Raw genomic sequence first — 11,989 nt, forward strand, 5'->3', positions numbered from 1 at the left:
TATCAAGTTATGAACCTGTGGGGAACACGTAAACCCTAGTTACTTTGATTAACTGATTAAAACCCAACAGTCAAACTCATTAAATTTCTCTTTCAATTTTGCTAGTTATTTTTACTTATTAGGAAATACAAACCCCCCTTTTTATGTTTTTTTTTTACTTTCCAAGGAAGTCATCAACCGAACAATAGTAATAAACAAGTTGAAGTTAAGTCTAGACTATTTTCCTCGTGGGAACGATCCCAACCTCACTAGTTGGGTTATTTACTTGACGCGACCGCTTTACTTCTTATTTGAGAAGTAAGTTTGAGCGTATCAGTAACACAAGTACTTTTGATGATGTACCAGAGAATAGTAGGGCATACGAGAAGTGGAAGTAAATGAAAAGGAAGTTCATTTTGCAGAGGTCAATCTCCTAAATTTTATTTGATCATGTAATAAGATGTAAATCTGCTCATGAAATATGGTGGGCCATCAATCGACTATTCAACAAGAAGAATGAAGCTCGACTACAAATTAGAGAATGAACTGGTTGACGCCACTCAAGGTAAATTTTGAATCGCTGCGTATTTTCTAACAATAAGAACCTATGTTTTGAGATATTTTTATTGAATGAAACGGATGAGAAGAATGTAACACCTCAGACATTGAAAGAAGCTAAATTGTGATTCGTACAAGATACTATTCAATTGTTAGTTTTGGATAAACTTCAAACAACTATAACTATCAGCACAGGACTTGTTAGGTGGCTCACTAGGTATTAAATTTAAGTCCGTTGAGTCCTTTTTCCTTTTACATCCGGGTTTACCCCCTAGACCTAACCGGCGTCGTCGTTCTCATTGAATATGCAGAAAAATTTAACCGTCGTCGTCGTCATCCACTTTGAAAATGTAGAAAAATTCAAAAGTTTCATTACATCTACTTAGAGGTTTACATAGACCTCTACATACACATACTATATAGTCGTATTGAGTATCCATAGACTCTTCGTATAAGAAGGTTACATAGCCTTCTACTTTTATTACACATACATATATATAAGATAGAAAGATAGTCTTAAAAAATATCTCATCTCATACCATCTAAACAATCATACAATTTTGGGCATAACCCTACATCAATGTAAAAAAGCCATATATAGGCTTATACAAGTCGTACACAATGAAAGTGGAACGAACATAAATGTCTTAGAAAACAAAGAAACTTCGTAGGCAAGATATTGGCATCACCCTCGGAAAGTGAGGACCTACCCACTTGGATGATAAAGAATATCCAAGTCTTCTTCAAGTCGTCCCAAATGAGCCTTCAACGACCGCAACCTAAAATATTTGGAAAAAAGTAAGAAAACGGGGTTAGTACTCCACATGTACTAAGTATGAGACCATATGCACATATAATATAAAAATATGCCAAAAACGGACATTTAGTCAAAACATGCAAGTCATATCAACCAACCAAACATGCTTACTAACTCGGACATAACATGTATTCCAACATACTTGAAACCATGATTTACTACAACCCTATCAACAAGGAATCACATTACAAGAATGAACAAAAGTTAATCATGTCATAATAAGCAAGACAACTACTCATGAATCCTCATCAAATCAACAAGTGCAATGACCAAGCAAAACCCCAAAACCTTGCTCAACCAAGTAGACTTAACAAGAAAACATAACCAATGTCCAACTTTAAAAATATAATCCAACTACATATATCAAGAGAATAATCATCATCATATATAGTCATTTACATTGTAGCATCAAAATAATATCATCATATACATCACTATCATATACATACATAATATTAACTTCCTAAAGCTTCCATCAAGGTCAACTAGTGCAAGGCATAATTAGAGTCTGATACCCCTACCTAGGCTAAGTTTAACCTCTAAAGTCATCATAGTTAATTTATACTTCATTACTTTATATTAATTTAGGGAATACTTGCCTTAACCGACATAGACCACAACAACTGATTATCGTATCCGATGAAAGGTGGTCTGCCGATCAAAGTAGAACCAAACATAAACATAGCTTTCTAGGTGGATCCACTAGCTAGTCTTCCTATGAGGGAAACATAGTTCAAGAACTAAGAGATGGTATAATCCCTCTTGATACCACTTTGTGGTTGGGGCCTCCTCTCATGGGAATATATTAGATGAGCATTTCTCTTTGGGAAGTCAACATCTCATATAGAACTATAGGGCGGATCTTCCTCTTTGGGAAGTCATCACCTCCAATTGTCAAGTTCACTTGGTGCTAACCTAAGTCACTTTTTTGAAATGTATTTAAGCTTTTAATTATCAATCATAGCTTAGATTAGGTCATAGGGTCTACCCCTTGTATGATCATCATCATTAACAATTCAATAAGAATTGCATGAGTATAGTCCTTTCATCACAATTCATATAAGTGAGGTTAAGACATTAACATTTAATAGCATATCAAGGCACGTTGATAGTTATCACCATCCATTTATTATATACACCTTAATCAACCTCACAACATAGTCAAGACATTTCAATTCAACATCATACCACCCTATCATCATAATATAAGGAATACTCCAATATAACATCATGACTTAACCACAATTAATAACAATTGGAAGTAAAGATAGAGATTCCAAGACTTACCAAGACTTCCTCATAGTTCATCATTTAGGCCTTACCCTAAAACGTCAATTCAATCCAATTTAGATGTTCAACATCATAATTCAATAATCAACATGATAACAATGCTATAAGAGTCACTACACCATAATTCAATACCAAATCATTGCTTAAAAAAGATTACTTAAGCCAATTTCCATAACCTAGATTACTTCTAAATATTGGTATGAAAGACAATAGTTCATTAAAATTAGTTTAGGATTGGTGTATCAACATCATCTAATAGTTGATTTAACAAATAATCAAGACAATTGAATCAATCACAACCCAATTTACATCAAGATCAAGCTAGGTTAAGAGTTAAGGATCATAATCTTCAATTTGAATCAAATTGTCACAATTGATCATAATCAAGTTAAATTACATGTTAATCAATCCATTATATCCTATATAAATCATAAACAACTCAGTTCACAACATCAACTTTGTAATTGGATGAAATCCACTTGAAAACTCTACCTTTGAAATCCATTTTGAAGGAACCCTTTGAGGAAAGAGTCTCAAAGGTGAATTATATCCCATACCTTAACGTTTAATGAAGATTTGATGGTGAATTCGTCCCTTTATAGCCCCAAAACCTCCCCTAGCTTGTCTCCAATGGTGGTTTCCAATAGAGAGTGAAAGAAGAGAGAAGGAAGAGAGTTTATTTGAGTTGTGTTTAGATTAATGAGCGTTGGGGGTATTTATATGGGGACTTAAATCAACTTAATTAGACTTCACTAAACCCCTAACTAACAACTAAACCACTTAATTAATTAAATGACTTAACATTAAAACGTGCAGCAAAGTCATGACCCTCACAGACGGAACCCCATCGACGGGCCGTCTGAGAGTCGACGGACTGGCTTCACTCCGTCCAGCACATCCTTAGGTCAGTTCAGAGACTTGAACAGGAGGAGGATTCCTTAAATTGATTAACTGTGGGACGACGGTGTCATCGACGCCCCGTCGATCCGCACACAAGCCGTCCCTTGTCCCATTGATGCACACTGCCTACGCAGTGTTGCCTCAACATGCAGGGGTCTTCCTCTATGGCCCTTGGTTGGTCCTTGGGGAGTCGTACACGGATGTTCCGACCATGAAATAACTTAAACAACTATTATCTACCCTTTCACCATTATTTGGAAATTTTTTACTCCTAAAACTTAGTCAAATAGGCTAAGGCACGCTAGTACCCCTTTGAACTAACTTTCGGACGTCATGGACGTTCTTGGACATTTTTGTTCTTAAACTTCCTGAATGACCTATATTCATTAAAATTGACTTAAAAACGGTACTTAGAACCATGACACCTATGTTAGTCTCTAAGACTCGTTTTTTTATTTTCAAGATGTAACATTATCTCCCCCTTAGGAACATTCGTCCCAAAATGACACTAAAACTATTTTGAAGGAACGAATAGACTCAAGACTAGCAGCCCAACCAATCAACAATATCAAATCAGGCTAAGGCACGCTAGTACCCCTTTGAACCAACTTTCAAACGTCATGGACGTTCTTGGACATTTTTGTTCTTAAACTTCTTGAATGACCTATATTCATTATAATGGACTTAAAAACAGTACTAAGAACCCATGACACCTATGTTAGTCTCTAAGACTCGTTTTTTATTTTCAAGATGTTACATTATCTCCCCCTTAGGAACATTCGTCCCAAAATGACACTAAAACTCTTTTGAAGGAACGAATAGACTCAAGACTAGCAGCCCAACCAATCAACAATATCAAATCAATATAAATTGTATCATTTAAACAATAGAAATTTCAAAACTCCAATTATCACCTATAAGGCTCAAAACACTTCATCATGAGGTATTTCCTTCTCACAACACATATGAGCTCAACATACATTACATGAGTCAATTAGCACAATGTTTAACTTAACTACATGCTACATATCATTTCATAAAGACTCACCATACAAAAATGCAAATCATAACTCAAAAAAAAAACAAAAAAGGCAAAAATTCAAGTTTTAGAGGTACTACTTCAATATAATGCAATTCCAAAATGCACATTTTTGCAAGACTTCACCAAAAATCATGAAACTTCTATTTTTAGTCATATTTAGATTATTAAAAAGAATGACTAACCTTAATTATCAAAAAGATGAGGGTAACGGGACTTCATATGGCCTCGGCCTCCTATGTTTCACCCTCAACTAGGTGATTCTTCCATAACACTTTTACGGAAACCACCTCTTCAACATGGAAACATGGAAAACTGGATGAACCGAAGCATATTCACTACGAAGTTTCAATTTATAGGCAACCCTACCAACCCTTTGCAAGATTCATAGGGACCCACATAACGAGGAATCAACTTTCCTTTCTTGCCTAATCTAACCACCCCTTTCATTGGTGAATTTTCAAAAACACTTTATCACCTTCTTCAAACTCCAAATCTCTTGTCCTATGATCGACATAAGACTTTTGCCGACTATAGGCCGTTTGCAACCGGTTTCTTATGATATGAACTTTTTCCAAAGTCTTATAATCCAAATCGGGACCAAGAAGCGAAGGCTCACCCACTTCAAACCACCCAATATGATATTTATACCTCCTACCATACAAGGCTTCATAGGGAGACATGGAAATGTACGAGTGAAAACTATTATTATAATCAAACTCCACCAAAGGCAAGTGTTTATCCCAATTTCCTTTAAAATCAATAATGCACGCGCTAAGCATATCCTCAAGGGTTTGAATAGTGCATTCCGCTTGACCATCTATTTGGGGATAAAAAGCAGTGCTCAACTTCATTGTAGTACCCAACCCTTTTTGGAATGATCTCCAAAACCTAGATGTGAATTATGCACCGCGATCTGATATGATAGATAACAGAATACCATGGCGACAAACAATCTCATCTATGAAGATTCTTCCATAATCCTCTACCGAATATGTATACTTGACAGGAATAAAGCAAGCGGACTTAGTCAACCTATCCACAACCACCCATATTGAATAATATGACTTTTGAGTCCGAGATAAACCTATTACAAAGTCCATATTGATGTCTTCCCACTTCCAAGTAGGATTTTGGATCTCTTGTAGTAAGCCACCCCGCTTTTGATGTTCGGCTTTTACTTTTTGGTAATTCAGACACTTAGCGACAAACTCCGCTATGTCCCTATTCAACCTTCCCACCAATATATTTCCCTTTGGTAATGGTACACTTTTATCAAACCCAAATGAATGGAGTAGCGGGACCCATGGGCTTCTTCTAGGATCCGGTCCCTCAACCCATCTACATCGGGAACACATAATCTCCCTTGGTACCTTAACACACCCTCTCACCTAAGGAGAATGAATCATTTAACTTTCCCATAACCGACTCTTTCAACTCCATTAATGGTTGATCGAGGTGTAGTTTGGACCTCACCCCAACTACTAGAGATGACTCAGAGTTATGATGGACTATAGCACCCCCATTCGGAGAACCTTCCAACCTCACCCCCAACTTAGTCAACCTATGAACTTCCCTTGCTAGGTCCTTCTTGGCTTCATTAATATGGGATACACTACCCATAGTCGTACGACTTAGGGCACCCACAACCACATTAGCCTTGTCGAGGTGATAGAACACACTCATGTCATAATCTTTCAACAATTCTAACAACCTTTGTCGAAGATTTAACTCCTTTTAGTTAAATACATATTGGAGACTCTTATGGTCGGTACATACATAAACATGTACCCCATACAAGTAATGCCTCCACATTTTCAAAGCAAACACCACGGCCGCTAACTCAAGGTTATGAGAGGGATAGTTTCGCTCATGTACCTTAAGTTGCCTAGAGTCATAGGCTATAACTTTCCCGTGTTTCATAAGCACACACCCCAAACCAACTCGGGATGCATCACAATACACAACAAAACCCTTTGTACCCTCTGGTAAAGTCAACATAGGAGCGGAAGTGAGCCTATCTTTCAATAGTTGGAAACTTTTCTTATATGCCTCCAACCACTCAAATTTCTTACTCTTTGGGGTCAAAGTAGCCAAGGATATGCAATGGACGCAAAACCATCCACGAACCTTCAATAACAACCACTAGACCCAAGAAACTCTTAATATATGTCAGATTTAATGGTCTAGGCCAATTCTTCACCACCTTCGTTTTCCTTGGGTCTACCTCAACTCCTTCACTAGAGATGATATGCCCAAGAAATGTCATCGGCCTCAACCAAAGATCACACTTGCTATACATAGCAAACAATTGATGTTCTTTAAGGGTTTGCAATACCACCCTCAAATGACCCATGTGATCACCCTCATTCTTCGAATATACAAAGATATCGTCAATGAAGACAATGACAAATGAATCTAGGTACTTTCAAAACACTCTATTCATTAGGTCCATAAAAGTCGCCGAAGCATTTGTGAGACCGAAAGATATTACCAAAAACTCATAGTTCCCATACCTAGTCCGAAAGGCTATCTTTGGTAGATCCTCACGTATCACCCTAATTTGGTGATACCCCGATTTCAAGTCAATATTTGAAAAGTAGCTCGCCCCTTGGAGTTTATCAAACAAATAGTCAATCTGATGAAGAGGGTACTTATTCTTAATAGTGACCTTGTTGAGTTGGCGGTAATCAATACACATTGTTAAGGACCCATCCTTCTTCTTCTCAAACAAAACTAGAGCACCCCACGGAGAAATACTACTCCTTATAAAACCCTTATCTAGTACATTCTTGAGTTGTGCTTTCAAATCCATTAACTCGGTCGGAGCCATCCGATAAGGAGGAATTGAAATGGGATTTGTATTCGGTAGCAAATCAATGTCAAAACTAATTTCCTATTCAGGAGGAATACCAGGAAGGTCATTCGAAAAAACCTCCGAAAATTCACTCACTACGGGGATAGACTCAATGGGAGGAATTTCAGAGTCTAGATCTTGGACTCTTACTATATGGTATGGATAATCTTTAGAGATCACTTTGCATTTAGGCAAGAGATAATACGACCTCTAGGAATAGAATTTCGTTCCTTCAACTCTAAAACGGGTTCATTTGGAAAGTTAAACTTCACCATCCTTGTCCTACATTCAATAGAGGCAAAGCAAGCACGAAACCAATCCACACCCAATATAATATCAAAATCTAGAATATCTAGTTCTACTAGATCAACATAAGAAACTCTATTGGGCAACATTATTGGACAATTTCTATACATTCTTTTTGCAACAACCAACTCACCCACCGGAGTAGACACTACAAAAGGTTTATGCAAAATATCGGGTAAAATATCAAACTTTTTAGATACAAGAGGGGTAACGAATGATAAAGTAGCGCAGGATAAAGTAAGGTATATACATCAATAGAGAAGACTTTTAATATAACGGTTACCACGCCGGGAAAAGTCTCTTGCTCACCCTTAGAGCGGAGAGCATAGAAGCGGTTCTTCTTTGGAGCATCACTAGAACCACTTGCTTGAGCTTTACCACCCCTCTCTTGACCCTTCAAGTTAGGACAATCTCTCACCATGTGACCACTCTTTCCACAACTATAGAAATTACCCGTTCCTACCAAGCACTCACCAAGATGAACCTTTCAATACTTGGCACATGCAGGTTTCTTATTTAGTGAGTTTCCACTCCTTCCCTTTTTATCTCTCAATTTATTTCCCTTATCTTCATGAACCTTCAAGAACTTGGATGGAACTTGATTAGAAACCTGCTTCTTAAATCAAGGCTTGTCTTGTATGTCAAGCCCATTCTTTGAAGAACCTCCATCATATGATCTTACGCTCTTAGCATCTCTACTCTTTCTCTTTGCCTTTGAGTTATCAACCCTACTTGCATGCACCATAAGATGGGAAATGTTCATGTTATCATGTAGCATGACGGAATGACACTCCTCTTGTAAGTCTTTCAACACCCCCATCACAAAATGACTCATTTGGTCTCTAGGGTAGGAAACCAAGGAAGGAGCACAATCGACAATTTAATGAATTCTAAGGAGTATTTATGAACACTCACTCCTCCTTGGTGAAGGTTGATGAACTCCACCACTTTTTCCTCCCTCATCTCCCTAGGAAAGAACCAATCTAGAAAAGCCTTCTTAAAGATCTCCCAAATCAATGGACCACTCCACAATGACCTATTATCCCTCCTTATGCCACGTCCTTGAGTTTATAAGTAGCCAACTGGGATCTCACTCGTGGAGAACCCCATAGCAAAAAATATCTTATAAACTTCATCGATAAAATCTTGGGGATCTTTGAAAACCTTAGACTCGTAAAAAGTAGGAAGGTTCATCCTAGTGAAGTACATTACACGAGAAGCCATAGTAGTGACTTGTGGTTGAGGACGAGGTACAAGTTCACGGTTGGCTTGGGACGTCATTGTTTGGGCTTGGACAGTGGCTGCTTGAGCCAATTGAATGAGGGCAACTCTTATATCTCCATACGTCAAGGATGGAGGATTGACCGGAGTTTGGTCAACATTAGCATCTTCTTCAAGTGGAGGAACTTGCTCACCATGGGGAGGAGCTCCCGCATTGGCAATTTCCTCTTCGAGTATTCGAGCTGTATTCCTTCAAGTGTTCATTCTTTCTATAAGCACAACAATAGGATTAGATGCAAAAGCACACCATAAGTATACTCTAATGGCACAATATAGGATTTCCAAGAAAGAGAGTGATTCCTAGGCTCCACATAGGTTCCTACTCATAAGTGTAGCGCACTTCAAGAGTCCAAACCTACATAGACGTGGTAGAGAGAGAGACATAACTCAACAATGTTCAACCTCATGCTCTGATACAAAGCTTGTCACATCCAGTTTTACCCCCTAGACGTAACCCGCGTCATCGTCCTCTTTGAGGACTAAGACTAGCCCCTTAGTCTCATGTCATTACATATTGAAAATGCAGAATTTTTTTAAACTTCTATTACATCTACTTGGAGATTTACATAGACCTCTACATACATATAGTATATAGTCGTATCGAGTATACATAGACTGTCGTGCCCTCATTTGTCATAAAATAGGTTTTTTGCACGATCTAACAATTGTTTTGGGATTTTGAGTTTGGAGTCGCCAACGAACAAATTAAGGCGCGTTAGGCATCTATCAAACCTAACTAAGTCTAGCTACGGTCAACGAGCCAGAGATAAGGGTAAGGGTTCAAATTAGCTCGAGGGAAAGGTGTTAGGCATCTCTCGAGGTCCACAAATGTGGGTCCCGGCCGTATCTCGTGAAATCTATGAGGGGGGTACAAATAGAAAATAAGGTCACTTAATTATTAGTTAATTAAATAGCATGCTAGCTAAGTGATAACAAATATAAAACAAATAAAACTATTTTATTATTTTAATAAATTTAAACATGCAAGGCTAGGTGATATCAATAAATAAACAATCAGTCTCATTTTTATTTATTTTAACATACGAGACTACGTGATAAACAAATAGAACAAATAGGTCAAGTTTTTATTTTAATTAATATTTAAACATGCGAATCTAAGTGATAAAATATCAAACAATTGAGAAATAAATTTATTATTTTTAATTAATAATTTAAGCATGCAAAACTAAGCGATAACAATAAATAAAACATTAAATAAAATTTTAAAGATAAGTGAGGGGATAGAAAAGACAAAAATAAATAAGTAAATAATTTTATATTTTATTTTAAGCTACCCCAATTAAACATAATTAAACAAACAAATAAATGGATAAAGGCAAGGAAGACTTTTAGAGACTTTTTGGTCAGCACTCGACTTTTATTTTATTTTTTGATAGGCTGTCGTATGGACATACAAAACCAAAGTTTGTCTTTCAAGCCTGAGTCGATGTTATCATCCCCGTAGGGCCAACTACCCCTACACAACCACCACATGCATTTCGTACCTGAAAGATGCCTAGTCGTACCAGTTTAATGTCCACGAGGCATTGGACTCTTAAAGGGTGGGTTTAGACAAAATAAAATGTAAAGCCCTCCTAGACACCAAGTCAAACAAACAAGGAAAACAAGACAGTCATTTTAACAATACAAGTCTCAATTTGACCTATTAAAATCAATTAGACATGTTTGCAAACAACACATAATTGTGAAAGGTTTCATGCTAAGTGTGTGAATATACAAACTGACAAAATTATAGTAACAACAATCTAATTATGAGAGGGCAAATATGATAAAATGAATGTAAATTTTAGTATTAACTTTAAAGTGAGCAACACTATAGACATTATAGATTTTATTTTATTTCCATGTATAACAATGGATGTGATGCACATATATTTTAAAATAATAGAAAGACTTAATTATTATTGCAAAGAAATGACTTAAGGCAACAAATTTTATTTATTTAGGTAAAAAGAATTATTTTTTTAGAGAACAATAGATGCAAAAAATTATTCAAAGTAAATGACTAGATTGTTTTCATGCAAAAAATTGTTTTTAGAATATTGATAGATCTACAGATTGGTTATTAATGTGAAAAGTATATTTTAAGGCAGAAATTAATTAAAATGAAACAATTAATAAATAGCAGATTTTAGATGCAAAGAGATTAATTATGATGTAGAAAATATTAACTATTATTATTTAATTTTTATTTTTTCTAGGCAAATTAGTGTGACAATTTTTAGGAAGAAAAACAAAATAATAATGTATGCAGAAAATTGCTCTTTTGCATTGAGTTGAAAATATTGACAGATTATCTAGTTTTAAAATGTGCTTAAAATTATTAGAGAACCTGTAAATTAGATGATTAAAATGATTTTATAACTTCAAAGGATATATAAAATAGTTTTAGTCCTTAGGCATTATTTCTATGTGATAAGACATACTTAAAATGATTGACATACAAAGAGTTATTAACATCTAACCAATTATCCTACTAAAATTATTAGATTGGATTTTAACGTGCGAAAGTTATTAGAATCTAATTATTTAAAACTCATTATAGAACTTGAAGTTGTTAAACAACTTTAGGTATGTAGAAACCTTGTTGATTCATAATACCTATAAACATGATTTCTAGGTGAACATGTGGAAATTAGTAAGGTTTACATTAACAATCATGACATCGATACTTTTAAAAGGTTCGCTTTCTCTTGATAAGATCATTAGCATGCTGAAAAAATTATTAACATATAAAGCTAAGATCTAGGTTACTAACTTTACTAAGGTTATCAAGCTCCCATTGATTCAAGATAATTAAACAAGGCAAACAAATAATTAATTTTAAGTAGACCATTTGGGTGATTCCAATATGTTGCCTATTCTAATGACATTAGTAATAGACGGAAAATTTATATCAATCACATAGTAAACATACTAAGCAAAGAAAACAATTAGCATA

Source organism: Solanum pennellii, chromosome 12 (assembly GCF_001406875.1).
Source record: "Solanum pennellii chromosome 12, SPENNV200".
Taxonomy (NCBI): Eukaryota; Viridiplantae; Streptophyta; class Magnoliopsida; order Solanales; family Solanaceae; genus Solanum; species Solanum pennellii.